Here is a 14,769-nt window from a genome sequence, read left to right as displayed (position 1 = left end):
ACTCAAGGGTCTGCAGTCTACCACTATCCACCTTCTCTGGAGAGAAAGCAGACTCAGTATGTGCGGATTTCTCCTCAGGAGGAAGTAACACACTCACTAACCCCTTCCACTTTAACCAGGCCTGGGCTGCCAGGCACTCCTTTCCAGAGGGTCGTCAGCGGGAGAAAGAGCAGAGCAACCTGTCTTCTGACTCAGTGGCACGTCCTAAGACTGGACACAGTGACCAAAACCATGACTCATGGCTTTGCCCATCAAGCCAGGGTTGGAAGAATAGCATTAGGAGGGCCTTGTCTCTGGCACACTTGGAGTCATCCTCACTTGATCTTTGCATTAAGTCTGGTCCAGAGAAGGCTCCTGGGCCCCTGTCTACTCAAGCAGGCATTGGAGGAGGTCATCAGGAAGATGTGGGAATCAAAGACCCCTCACCTCTCCCCTGGTCCCTGCACTAGGAGCTGCCCAAGGACACAGCCTTGAAATAGTGAGCTGTTGTTGAGACCATCTGGACAGTATATGTGACTCAACCCAGCTAAGCCCTCTGTATAAACTTTTAAGATTCTGGCAGGGAATGTGCAAAGATCGACTCTTCTTGAAGCTGCCCAAGACAAGCCTTATATGTCAGTCCCCTCATTTATCAAATCTGCCACCTACCAATTTAATCTGCAATGGCCCGCCTCTTTCCTAGTCTTTCCCTGCCCTCTGAGTACTGGGGGTCTGTTTCTGACAACATTCAGGGAAGCACCCAAGGTTTTGAATTAACAGCAGGGCCAAAGGTGCATCTTCACCAGGCCCTTCCCAGGAGAGCGCAGAGGTGGGGGTGGGGATGGGGAGGTTGTGAAGGTCAGGAGTGGGAGGGTGGGGCAGGGAGGATTGTTGCCCCCACCTCAGATTCTCCTATAAGCTATAGGATGGAGCCCTGGTACAGGCATGTCCCTCCAAGGAGAAGGAAGTCACATAGTGGAGCTCCACCAACTCTTAACAGGCACCTATAGTGTGCTATATACTATGCCAGGAGCCAGTTGAAAGTCACTCAATTGTGTCTGACTCTTTGTGACCCCATGGACTATACAGTCAACGGAATTCTCCAGGCCAGAATACTGGAGTGGGTAGCCTTTCCCTTCTCCAGGGGAGCCAGTTAGGTAGGGATAAATTAGACATGGCTCCACACCAGAAAAACAAGACATGTACACACGTAGGCAAATAACCATGATGCCTGGAAAACGGTGACAGAGAGGCAAACAAGGTGCCATGCGAGTTTTGGGAAGATGATTTCCAGATGGGAAGTCAGCAAAGACTTCCTGGGAGAGAGAGCATTATTTAAGCTGAAACTTGAAGTGAGAGTAAAATTTGGACAAGAAATATTGTTGATTGAGGATAGAGAGAGGTGGAATAGTAAAGATAATAAAGGCTTTTCAAGTTGCATTGTCTATGATTGGGCTGCTGCTGCTAAGTCACTTCAGTCGTGTCCGACTTCGTGCTACCCCATAGACGGCAGCCCACCAGGCTCCCCCGTCCCTGGGATTCTCCAGGCAAGAACACTGGAGTGAGTTGCCATTTCCCTCTCCAATGCACGCAAGTGAGAAGTGAGAGTGAAGTCGCTCAGTCGTGTCCAACTTTTAGCGACCCCATGGACTGCAGCCTACCAGGCTCCTCCGTCCATGGGATTTTCCAGGCAAGAGTACTGGAGTGGGGTGCCATTGCCTTCTCCGATGATTGGGCTAAATCACATGAAATTGCGGATATTTTCCTGTTTTACTTACAGTAACATTGATTTCAGATGGCTCAACATAATACTTCCCAGGTGAGGAGAGACAGGAAAACACAGGTTGTAGAGAGGAAACAAGGCAGAAGTCCAGCGTCTGTCAGTAGCTGGCAAACATGCACTTAGTTTCACCTTTTGTCAACGTGTTGATAGAAATATCCTTGGGATGGCTTTTTTTTTTTTTTACTTTCTCCAAAAGAGACTGATACTGTGAGGTTTGTCTATTGTCCAAAGACTTGAACTTTAGAATCAGACTGAAATAATGAGTTGCTGGAAAGCAGTGTTGCATCCCCAAGTCTGAAAGATTTTAGTTTAAATCCTGGCTCTACAACTTGTGAGCTATGCTGCCAGTTTCATAACTTTCTGACTCATACTTTTCTCACCTGAAAAATGGTGATAATAATAGTATAGTAGTAACAGTATAGTATTGTAGTAAAAGTAATAGTATTTCCCATAACATCTTATAGAAAAATCCAAACGAACTTTTTGGCCAACCCAATACTTCCCTTCTAGGACTTCCCAGGTTATCCAGTGGCTAAGACTCCTCAGTCCCAATGCTGGCAACCCAGGTTTGATCCCTGGTCAGGGAACTAGATCCCACATGCCACAACTAAGACCTACTACAGCCAAATAAATAAATTGAAAAAAAAAAAAAGACTTCCCTTCCTCGTAAGATCATGGAATTGAATACATGAGTTGGTGCCTGCATGGCTTAGCATAATAGCTAGCCCTCAGAAAGTGCCCAGCAGCTGTTTGACTGTAACCTATGTCAAGAGGCACCGAGAAGGACACTGTGTCCACAAATCATAAAGGGAATTCCATCCTCAGTCCCTTGGCTTGTTTCAGTGGAGACAGCAAGACGGAGACCTATTTTAGTGCCCACTTTAGTCACAGGAGAAGAGGGAAGGAAGACACAAGGAAACATAGAATACTTCAGTTTCTCAGGCCGAAATAACAAGGGCTTGATGCGATCCTATAAAGCCATTCAGTTGCTTTCAGCCCTCAAGCAAACCTGCTAAGGAATTTCATGTTCCCAGGTCTCCCCTGGCAGGCACCCCTGGCACAGAGATGGGTTGTTTTGAGCAACGGGGTTTCTGCAAGCTACCAAGTCAACCCCCCGGGAGCAGTTCCCAGGAGAGAGCAGTGATGTCAGAACAGCAGGCTGGCTTGGGCACCAGCGGTGCAGGAAAAACAGATGCTGGGCTTTCCAGGGAAGTAATTCTTGGCCACTCAGGGAAATATAAAACCAGAGAGGTGAGGCCGTGAAGGACACATCCTGACCAGAAAGCGCAGGGTCGGGACAGGCTCCTGGGTAGGGCTTCTGGCCCAGCGGGGTGTGAGCTGACTTACCTGGGTTGGTTCCCTGCATTCTAATGTTGGTTTCACTGCATTCTAAGCCATCTCCTGCTGGGCATGGGGACAAGGTCCCATCAGCACCAGAAGACTGGCTTGTGTATTTTATAATCATCATCAATAAGAATTTTAAAATGAAATTTAGGGTTCTAAAGTAAAGAGTGTTTATGATGGGGCACTGCTTTGAGAGTAAGAAACTGGAGTGTCAGGGAACATTCTCTGCCAGCCCACCTGACCCTCCTGCCTGCCCTTCGCCCACATCACTGCTGTCCTCGGTGACCCAGCCTCATCCAGGGGCCAGCAGCCCGGTTTCCTGTTCCTGCAGGTTCCTGAGGCCGGGCTCAGCAGGCATCTTCCCATTTTTCTGTCGATCTTTTACCACCCTTTCCCGCCTTCCTCCCCCGCCAAAAAATGGATGGAGCTGGGGGCAGGAGTGGCTTGTGAACACCCTGAGACAAGGGTCCTCTTCAGGGACTAGAGACCCCTGTAAAAACCCTGAGGGCGGCACTTCTCTCTGCAGCCCTAAACAGTTTCCTCGCGGTTTGAAATTTTCATTCAAGTCACCATTTCCAGTCCTGCTGACAAGTCTTTGGGGTCGGAAAATGGCTCCAGCTGGGAGCAGCAGCTGGGGGAGCAGACGGCCAGGCCTGGCCTGGGCGTTGACTGCTGGGAGCCTTCCCAGAGGCCAGGCCACCATTTCATGCTGAGAGATCGGTTCCTCCCGCCCCCACTGAGAGAGACCACAGGCCAGCGCCCTCCTGCCACGCAGAAAGAAGCTCCAGGCCTCCGCGCTCAGGAGGGCGGCTTCTTGATCATTCTCTGCACCGTCAGCAGGCCCTGCTCGAGCTGCCCTTCACCTCACCCCATCCAGGGAGCTCCGGAGAATTTCCCCTCCAGTTTCAAAGACAGCATCTCCCTCCTCTCGGCCCCACCGTGACTCAGCAGCTGCAGAGAGGAGTCTTTTCCCCAGGAAATGACGCTGGACTTGAATCTTGAAAATTGAAGCCAGGGTAAGGGGGCAGAATTCGCAGAAAAACAGGGACAGAAATAGTGGTCCATTCGGCACTTCCGGTGTGTGAGCTGAGCCTGGAGAGAGGCCCGGAGCCAGACCGGAAGCGGCCGTCTGAGTCAATGCTTAACAAGCAGCTGGGGGAAGAGTTGGACAAGTTGGTGATGTGTAATGTCTGTGCCAATTTCAGTGGTGTAAATACTTCCCTCCATGGCAGATTTCAATCTACCAGTGGTTTGACAACCAACTCACAAGAATTCCTGAAATTTTAACAATTAGTTTGCCAGCTGATAAAGGCCTAGCTCCAACACCGTAGTTTATCACAAGTCGCATATAAACCCTACCCTCCCAAACTCGTTGGCTGCCACAAAATCCCTACAAAGTCCTTAGGTAGAGGGGCAGCATCAGGTAACTCAGTCTCCCTCACCTTCCTGCTGATAGTTGTTCCTTCTCCCTACCCCACAGACACAGGCATTGAGCTCAGTCACTTTTCCTGGAGTTCCACACAAAAAAAATGCTCACTCACATAATGTAGCCAATTTGTGGAAATGGAGAAGGTCTACATCACAGAGATGCTAATTACATCCAAAGAAATATTAAACTGTCCGTTCTTAAATTTTTCCGTAGCCATTTCCACCATCCCGGGTTTGGTCTCCTTCCATAATTCTTTGTCCCTCTGTCTCCAACCTTGACTGACTCCGTCTGCCCTTAACACCACACCACTCACCTCCCCCATCAAATCCTATCACAGAGAGCAATTTGGTCCTTTTTTGCCACCCCTCACCCAGGCCTGCAATGTTCAGTACATATTCAGTCTATCGATGGCTATTTCAACTCCGAAGGGCCTCTGGGAGGAACACTGACTACTCTTTACACCTGATTAATCAATGCCCATTGATTAATCTTATGAAAGTATAGCCATCATCATTCCTCAAACTATCAGAATTCCTTTGAATATTCACACACTACTAACACAGGTAATAAATAAAAAATTCATTGCAAACAATGAGATACCACTACACATCAATCTGAATGGCCAAAATCCAGCACGATGACAGCCCCGAATGCTTGAAGGGTGTGGAGCAATGGGAACTCTCATTCATTGCTGGTGGAAGTATAAAATGGTTCAGCCACTTCAGAAAGCAGTTTGACACTTTCTTACAAAACTAAACATAGTTTTACCACATGATCCAGCAACTGTACTCCTTGGTATTTACCCAAGTGAATTGAAGCTAAACAAAAACCTGCACATGAAAATTTATAGCAGTTTTATTCATAATTGCCAAAACTCAGAGGCAACCAGGATGTCCTTTGTAGGTAAATGGATAAATAAGTTGTGGTACACCCAGATGATGGAATATCCTTCAGCACTAAAACAAAAATAATGAACTATCAAGGTGTGAAAAGACACAGTGGTGGTTTAATCTCTAAGTCGTGTCTGACTCTTACGACCCCATGGATTGCAGCCCGCCAAGCTTCTCTGTCTGTGGGATTCTCCAGGCAAGATTGCTGGAGTGGGTTGCCATTTCCTTCTCCAGGAGATCTTCCCAACTCAGGAATCGTACCTGGGTCCCCTGCATTGTAGGCAGATTCTTTACCAACTGAGCTACGAGGCTTAAGTGCATGTTACTAAGTGAAAGAAGCCTAGCTGTAAAGGCTACATACTGTATGATTTCAACTAGATGACATTCAGGAAAAGGCAAAATTATAGAGGCAGTGAAAGGGTCAGTGGTTGCCAAGGGCCGGCACAGGGAGAGAGATGAATAGACAGAGCACAGAGGTTTTTTAGGGCAGCAAAGCTACTCTGTGTGGTGACACAATGGTGATGCAGAGCCTTATACATTCGTCCAAACCCATGGAGCACAATCCACCAAGAGTGAACCCTAAGGTAAACAATGGGCTTTGGGTGATGATGCTGTGTCAGGGCCGGTTCACTGATTACTGTGTCTCTACCTGCTGCTCCGGAGGGGGATGTGGACTGTGTGGGAGACTGCATCTGCTTGGGGTACAAGGGGTAAATGGGAATTCTCTATTTCCCACAGTTTTGCTGTGGACCTGAAACTGTCATGAAATTAAATTCTTTTTTTTTTTTTAATTCATTAATTTAGGACTTCTTGGAGGTCCATTGGTTAGGAATCCGCCTGCCAATGCAGGGGACATAGGTTCTGTCCCTCATCTGGGAGGATTCCACAGCCCTCAGGGCAACTAAGTGCTTGCACCACGACTGCTGAAGCCCGTGTGCCCTAGAGCCCGTGCTCTGCAGCAAGGGAAGCCCCACAATGAGAAGAGAAGCCCGAGCACTGCCACTAGAGAGTAGCCCCCACCTGCCTAAACTAGAGGAAGCCTGCACAGCAATGAAGACCCAGGGCAGCCGAAGGTAAAATAAATAAATAAAAATTCATTCATTTAGCACATTGGATTTTCACAAACATTTAACACTGATTGCACACTTAAAGTGATACCTCCAGGCATTTAATTAAATTCACAAATTTAACATAGCAAATGCTCTTTAAAGCTCTCAATGTATTAAATACACAAAATATTACAATCCCAAAGCTGTTTAATACCCTTACATCAAAACCTGTTATAAAAGTACTAATATTGTGGATTTCACTTTGTTTCTTCTCCTGAATTCTGCACCTTCCTGGGGTGCCAGTTTTGACACTTTCCTAGGATTTCAGTGATTTTTACCAAGTACTATTTTTAGCTTTCTAAGGATTTTAACAATTTAACCAGACCACAAGAAAAAGAAAAAGCACCACCTCAAACTGCTGGAGTTGCAAAATCTGGGTGGTTGAACAATTCATTCTAAGTCAGGATGTCAGGCTAGGGGTTGCAAAGGAGACGAAATCAGGTCAGGAAGCTTCCTTTTCATAACTGTTCTTTGTTTCTTCAGTAAGACTTCTTAAGTCCACACCTTTTGGGAAGGTTTTCTTTTTGACGGCATTGAATTTTCCCCCTCGAATGAGATGAATTCTCATCTTGCTTGGCCAGCATTGACCTAGCCCATTGTCCTGTCATCATGATGAATTGACCTGATCTGTTAGCATTATTAAAAATGCACATCTTCTTGCTGGTGTTGTGTTATAATTTATAAAGACCATCTCCAAGTTTCATTCCCTAAGGGAGCAGGCACTGGGTCTGTAGTGTTGGCTCCTCTCTAGGACCCCATGGAACATGGGGTAACCACCTTCACTCAGTTGTCTGTATCACCCCAAAGTGGGGAAACTGCAGCCTGGACAGTGCCTACTTTTTCTTATACAAGTTGGCTAACTCAGTGTTCCCTGCATTTATTCTTTCCTGCTTTCACAGATAGAAACAAAAATATATCTATCCTTGGTAAACAGATATATAATTAATAGAAGAAAGAAAAGACCTGTTTACATGAAATGCCCCACTTACTAAAGTCAATACAAAGCAACATATGCCATTACAGTCACTGCCCTTTTGTTCTCAAACCACTACTCCATATGCTTAGAGAGTTTTGAGAATTATCTTGAACCCATTCTTTCTCTGGCTTGACTTGTTTTAATTAATGCCCTAATGACCAAAGCTTGGCCCAGAAGCCCCTTCGTTTGGCTCCTTTGTCTTTACAGCACTGCCCTTGACATTCTTGAAAGCATTCTTGATTTCTGGCAACAACAAGACGTTCCAGACCCATCCTAATTTTTTTCCAGCCTTGATACCTGGAATCAACTGCGTCTGTGGAATCCTCATTCCTGTGAGTAATATCAGAGCTCACAACCTGGGAGCTTGCGGTGCATGTGAGCACCGGGGGGAATGAGGGATGGGGGCAAGAGTGCCACCCTCGTGGTAACAAACAGAAAAATATTTCTTTTTAAGGTAATGTGTTTATATTACTTTCTCTGACTGAACACAACACGCCTTGTAGCTTCTACTTACTTTTCTCACAGTAGGAGTCATCAGTGACCACTAAGCCTTTTTCTGCAGCTCTCAGCTATTCTCCACACCCCTTCCTGCAAGAGAAAGGGAGGTGGACAGAGATTTACTTCCCCACTGATACAGTCGATGCCCCTGCCTCCCTCACCCTTAGGAGGATGCTGCCCTGCACTGACTTGGTTTTCAACTATTTTCTCCATTGTGCATTCCAAGGGAGTGGGGTGGGGCACAAGACTGACTTTGTCTTTTGGATGAATTCCCCTTGTTTTGAGAATGGACAGGATAGAGGTAGGAAGATCACTGAAGAGCCCGTTGTGGCAGATCAGGAAGAGAGCCTTCAACCAAGGAAGCAACAGGAGAAGTAGGGAGGAGGACAGGGAGTTGGGGGTTATTTGTTGTCTGGATAATAGAAGAAAAAAGGGTACAACCCGTGTGTCTGGCTCTAGCCTCTGAGAGTACGGTGGTACCAGTCGCTGAGATAGAGAGATTGAACACCAGAGGTCTGGGGCGAGTTTGACTTTGACCTATTGAGTCCGAGATGTTTCCATTAAGATGGAAACCTCCAACAGTCAGTTTCAGCTGGACATGTGGGTCAGAATTTCTAACATGAACCACAAGCAGAGAAAGCCTCCCAAGCTAAAAGCAGGTGGTTTGGGGCTGTCTGTTGGCAAAGAATGTTCTCTGGGGGCCATACACAGCTTGGGCTGTTTTCTTGGGAAGACTTGGAAACTTGTCTGTTTTTCTAATTTTCATTTTGTCTGAGTCCTTGCCAGGAATCCCTTATGTTTTTACTTAACACCAGAGTTCCAAAACCAAAATAAGCAAACACCCCAAGAGGCTGGGACCCAAAGAAGGGGCCAGCCACCTCTCCCCATTGCTAATCCTAGAGAAAAGGTAAGGGTGATGGAAAACTGGAACCAAGGTGACAGAGGCTTCTGGAGCAAACCCTGGCCATTCCAGAAACTGATCTTCCCATGTTTGCCTAGTAGGTTCTGGAGTCTCTGGAGGAACCACAGAAGTGAGGAATAGAGGCGGCTTTACAGAGAAAGACCTTCTCCCATTGTCTAAGCATCCATTGTGGTGGTGCTTGGAGCATCATGTGGCCTGAGCATCACCTGCCCCGAAGAGTCTGCCTTGGCTGAGACAAGACACTACAGCTTCTTTCCTGACTCTCTGCAGGACTGTGCTCATCTGAGAATGTTGTTTGAGTTGAGACAGCACTAGGCAGCCTGTTCTCACTCAGGCTCTGGGCACAGCAACTTGAATCTCAGCTGTTTGCCTAATCAAGTGTTAGGTTATATTTTCCCCTCTCCTGATTATAGGAAATTGCCACATGTAATCAACACTCTTACCCTCATCACTGTTCTCTACTCTGAGCTGAGAAAGTCAGACCTGGAGAAGGATCACTCCCCAGGCTAACAGCTAGTCCAGGGGCCCTGTCTCCAGCCTCATTTCTCACCTTTCCCCAACACAAACCCAATCAAGTGAGTTCTGTCTCCTCACTGGCCCCCTACTCACTCCACACATTCCCTTCTCATGCCCATCTTCCTGCCTGAGTTTCCACCATCTCCTTGAGCAAGTTAACTTTCCCCCTTTCTTTACCAACTGGGTTCTCACCCACCATTTGGAGCTGAACTTGGCCCCCATTGCATCCAGCCCACTCTGATGGGGACCTCCTCACTTCTTCAGACCAAAGTAGAGTACAGTCCAGACCCGTCCTTCCTACAGCTTCTTACACAGTTGGAGGTACAACATCAACTTTAAAAATGACAACTATGGGAATTCCCTGGTGGTCCAGCGGTTAGGATTCAGGCCTTTACTGCCAGGGACCCAGGTTCAGTTCCTCATTAGACAACTAAGATCCCACAAGCCATGCTGTGCAGCCAAAAGAAATAGATAAATAAAATAAAATGACTACTACAGTTGGGAGGAGTAAGAAATTCCTCTCGGGTGTTTAGAGGAAAACCCCAAGTACACTTAGCCCTTTGCTTTCTTTTTTTTTTTTTAAGAAAGCTTTTTTAAAAATATTATTTTTAAAAATTTATTTCTCTGTGCCAGGTCTTAGTTGCAGCCTGCAGGATCTTTCATTGCAGCATGTGGTGTCTAGCTCCCCAAACTTTTCACAAACATAGGCAAGGGAGAGGGCCGAGTTTTCAGAGCCAGAGACAGTGCAGAAGTCTCAAGATGCCTGAGACCTAGGGAAGATGGCTTCCCTGGTGGCTCATTTGGTAAAGCATTCACCTGCAATGCTGGAGACTAGGGTTTGATCCCCAGGTTGAGAAGATCTCACGGAGAAGGAAATGGTCACCCACTCCAGTATTCTTGTCTGGGAAATCCCATGGACAGAGGAGCCCGGTAGGCTACAGTCTACAGGGCCGCACAGAGCCGACATGATTTAGTAACTAAACCACCACTACTGTGACCTAATGGCCTCTATGATGGTGAATGGGAAGCCAGCTTTGTGAGCTGGGCTGGTGCAGACAAAACTGAGACAAAAGTTGACCTTCCTCCAGTTTCTCTGCCCCCCATTCCACCCAGCCCTTCATATCCCACTGCCACACAACAACACTGGCCTCTGCCCTTCCGAAAGAAATGTATGGACAACGATGTCCATCATGCGATTATTTATAAAAATGAACATTAATCTTCAACTACTGGGGAACAATTTAACCATGCCTCAGAAATGTGATAGAAGACTCTACCGATGTTAGAATGGATCGGCATGAAGATGAGAGCACGGAAAGATGTCTGTAGGCTACTTCTAAGCAAAATAAGCAGAACACAAAATTGTAAACTCTGTGATTAGAACTAAGTAAAAAAAAAATGTGTATTTCTCTGGCTGAAGGTTAAAAAGATCCATAGACCAACGGTGTAAAAGGAGTAGGATTGTGCCTTGGACTGTTGTCTCTTTAAATTCCTTCAATGTTACTGTAATGTGTTAATAATAAAAATGTCATATAAAGTGAAAGTGCCAGTCCACTGTCCCATTCCAAGTAAGTTCATGACAGGCTGATCCTGGCCTGTGTTTCCCTTCCCCTAGTTACGAATTTGGATCAGAAAGAAGCCTCTTGGGAAGGAGAGGAGCCTCCTGAATTGAAGACGACACTGGGAGGTGAGGTCTTGGATGGGGCAGAATGCAGCAAGGTCTCTGCTGCCCTAGCACCTGGTATGTCTCCTCACAGGGCTGGAGAATTTCAGGGCTCTGCTGGCCATAGAGACCACTGCACTTTTCTGGGCTCCTCCCATGGGCGGGGTACCCTGGGGTCAAGACCTCCATAGCCACCATGGAGGCTACAGACAGACCAGGCTAAATCCAGGCTATGTTTCAGGCTACAAAGGCAGGAAGAGAGTCCCTGCAGTCCCAGAAGCTGAGGAGGATTTTGACAGATGAAGAAGAGCTTAGATTTGGCTGAAGTGAAATAGATGAGGCCTGTGCTGGGAGGCAGGTGCTCCAGGAGAGAAAGCACGGAGTCTGCAGACTGAGTTTAAATCCCAGCGCCATCATTCACTACCCAGGTGATCTAGAGCAAGCTTTTAACCTCCCCAAGCCTTAGTTTTCTTGTCTGTAAAATGAGCATTAATGATCCGTACAGGATTAATTCTCCTAAGTATTAAGAGAGGCCAAAGAACATGAAAGTACAGTGCCTGCTCATGGGAGGCACTCAGTAATATTGGTTTCCCATGTACACCGCTGCTGCTGCTGCCGCCACTAAATCCCTTCAGTCGTCTCCGACTCTGTGCAACCCCATAGACGGCAGCCCACCAGGCTCCCCCGTCCCTGGGATTCTCCAGGCAAGGGTACTGGAGTGGGTTGCCATTTCCTTCTCCAATGCATGAAAGTGAAAGGTGAAAGTGAAGTCGTTCAGTCGTGTCCGACTCTTTGCGATCCCATGGACTGCAGCCTACCAGGCTCCTCCGTCCATGGGATTTTCCAGGCAAGGGTACTGGAGTGGGTTGCCATCTCCTTCTCCAATGCATGAAAGTGAAAAGTGAAAATGAAGTCGCTCAGTCGTGTCCGACTCCATGTACACTACCACATGTGAAATAGATAGCCAATGGAAATTTGCTGTATGACTCAGGGAACTCAAACCTGGTGCTCTGTGACAGCCTAGAGGGATGGGATAGGATAGGAGGGATTCAAAAGGGAGGAGAATATGTATACCTATGACTGATTCAGGTTGATGTTTGGCAGAAACTAACACAATATTGTAAAGCAATTATCCTTCAATTTAAAATAAATTTTTAAAAATAATATTGGTCTCCAACTTCTGTTATTGGTACAGCTGGAGGGGAACCCAGGGCAGTCTGTCTCCAAACCCATGATGCTCCCACAGAACCACTTGATGAGGACAGAAAGAGTCTGTGAATCGGGGCAAAAGGCATAGAAATGCCAGGCGGTTTCCAGAAGAGTGCAAGGTGAGAGCAGCCCTGATAATAACCCCTCTGGGTAGGGTTCTTTCTTCTAGATTTTTACCCCACACTTGTTTGTGTTTTATCACCACCCTCTGTGTCAGTCTGAGCATTACAAAATCTGTTTCCACTGAGTTGGGCACTCTCTCCAAAGCATTTTGCCCTCAGGTCTGACAGAGTTCAGGGAGAGGAGTGGTGGCCCCACACAAGCTCTCTGATCAAAGTCGAGGGTGATCGTGCAATGTTTTGACCAGCTGTGCCAACTCAGTGCCTAAACTGTGAAATGAATGCCAGAGGGAGTCTCCATGAGTGCCAGCTGCCCTGTATGATAGGAAGGGCATTGGATTAGGACTCGGGACCCTCGAGCAGGGTTCATAGCCTGGCCCCACCCCCACTGTTTATTACATGTCCTCGGGCAGGTACTTTGCCCTTTCTGATTCTGATGAGCTAAATGAGGGCTTTGGGCTTCATCAGAGGGTCTCAGTCCCCTGCACATTACTACCACCTGGAGACCTATCAAACCCAACCAGGCCAGGGACTTCCCTGGCGGCCCAGTGGCTAAGGCTTCCCACTTCCACCGTGCCTCCCTGGCTCTGACGGTAAAGAATCCGCCTGCCAAAGCAGGAGGCCCAGTTTTGATCCCTGGGTCAGGAAGAGCCTCTGGAGGAGGAAATGGCAACCCACTCCAGTATTCTAGTCTGGAAAATCCCATGGACAGAGGAGTCTGGTGGACTACAGTCCACAGGGTCACAAAGAGTTGGATACAACTGAGCAAGTAACACACACACTTCCACTGCAGGGGCACAGGTTCGGTCCCAGGTTGGGGAACTAGGATCCCACATGCAGCACAGCACAGCTGAAATAAATAAATAAAAACTCTTATTCTTTAAAAATTCAAGACATTTAAAACAAAAACAAACAACACCCAACCAAGGCATAGGACTCCCAGGACCCCGGAGAGAGTCTAATTTCATTGGTCTGGGGCAGTCTGGGGCATGGAGATGTTTTTTAAAGTTCCCTAGCCTTTTTTTCAAACTTGGCCACACCTGAGAGTCCCCTGAGGCATTATTTGTTTGTTTGTTTGTTCTTTATTGACAGAGTTGACTTACAATATTGTGATAGTTTCAGGTATACAGCAGAGTGATTCAGTGTTTTTGCAGATTAGATTCCATTATAGATTATTATGAGTATAATTAATTCCCTGTGCTATACCTTATATCCTGTTGCTTATCTATTTTAAATATGGTTTCTTTAAATAGGGTTTCTGCAAACTATTATATAGTTTGTATCTGTTAATCCCATCCCACTGCTCTTCCCTCTCCTTTTTGGTAACCACAAGTTCTGTTTCCTATGTCTCTGAGTCCGTTTCTGTTCTGTATATACATATGTTTTATTTTTTTTAATTCCACATACAACTGATATTATCATGTAGTATTTGCCTTTCTCTTTTTCTTTGACTCATTTCACTAAGCATGATGCTCTCTCGGTCCATCCACATTTCTGGGGCATTTTAAGTACTAACTCCTGGGTCCCACCTCCAGCCATTCTGCCATGAGATGAAGCCGGGCATCGCAGTTTTCGAAGCCCCCTCGGGTGATTTGAAGGTGCAGCAAAACACATCTCACCTGGTGGCCTCTCCACAGGAGGCTGGCATCACACTGGCTGGTGATGCTTTCTGGGCTTTGTCAGATTTTCATTCCTCATGAGTCCGGGAGGAAACAGAACCAGGAGTGACCAGCGAGGCCCAGCCCGGTGGAAGAGCTGAGATCTCTGTGACCGGCAGAGGATCCCTGGCTGAGAGAGGGTACCGGTTGCCTTCTGCCTGCCTGCCCCAGGCAAGGTGAGTGCTGGCTGGACACAGGAGTCCTGGGGCTGTGTGTCTGTGGCCACCATCCCTCCAGCAGCAATTGCAGAAACTCAGGAGAAGGGCACGAGTACCACACGCAACTGATGCTGGAGACTTGGGTCTCCAAACGGGTCATGGTTTGAATACTGGGGGGTCCCAGGTGAGTCCCCTACTCTTTCCACTCCTTCATTTTTTCATACACGTTTTTGGCCATTTACCAAGCACTCCGCTGGGCCCAGCAAAAACAGGTGAATTGGTGTAAGTGATCGCCGAGCAGGAAGGGCAGGGAAGGAGAAAGTTCAGGCAGAGGCCAGGGACTGTAAGTGGTCAGATAAGGACGGCTCGAGGGAGGGAAAGGCCGGGGCCTGATCACGCCTCGGGCGCCATGCTGAGGAGCTCAGGCTTTATCCTGGTGAGTCCCGCTTTCCAGGCACAGGAGCCTCACACCAAGTAGTGTCAGGGTCACAGGACAAACCGTGCTACCCTCTCTGC

At 47.3% G+C, this 14,769-nt stretch overlaps 2 long non-coding RNA genes across 4 annotated transcripts in view; both read left to right on the top strand.

The window, feature by feature from the left end:
• The first annotated feature begins 1,591 nt into the window (after nucleotides 1-1,591).
• LOC123333651 lies at nucleotides 1,592-13,122 on the top strand. 2 transcript variants are annotated; one of them, XR_006551080.2, is made up of 5 exons: nucleotides 1,592-4,122; nucleotides 6,230-7,842; nucleotides 9,011-11,133; nucleotides 11,351-11,537; nucleotides 12,305-13,122. It is a non-coding gene; the product is annotated as an uncharacterized LOC123333651 (long non-coding RNA). The 2 variants fall into 2 exon arrangements; XR_006551079.2 differs by having other exon boundaries at nucleotides 9,011-11,537.
• A 535-nt stretch (nucleotides 13,123-13,657) lies between these two features.
• Nucleotides 13,658-14,769, top strand: part of LOC123333650 — a 35,710-nt gene continuing 34,598 nt past the window's right edge. The window contains exon 1 of one of the 2 annotated variants that reach the window (XR_006551078.2): nucleotides 13,658-14,271. This is a non-coding gene — a long non-coding RNA (uncharacterized LOC123333650). Of the gene's footprint in view, nucleotides 14,690-14,769 lie in introns of both variants that reach the window. The other variant, XR_006551077.2, reaches the window with a different exon arrangement.

This window comes from Bubalus bubalis, chromosome 5, assembly GCF_019923935.1.
Source record: "Bubalus bubalis isolate 160015118507 breed Murrah chromosome 5, NDDB_SH_1, whole genome shotgun sequence".
In the NCBI taxonomy this organism is placed as follows: domain Eukaryota; kingdom Metazoa; phylum Chordata; class Mammalia; order Artiodactyla; family Bovidae; genus Bubalus; species Bubalus bubalis.
The sequence above is the reverse complement of the archived record's forward strand: the minus strand, read 5'-3'. Positions and strand labels throughout refer to the sequence as shown.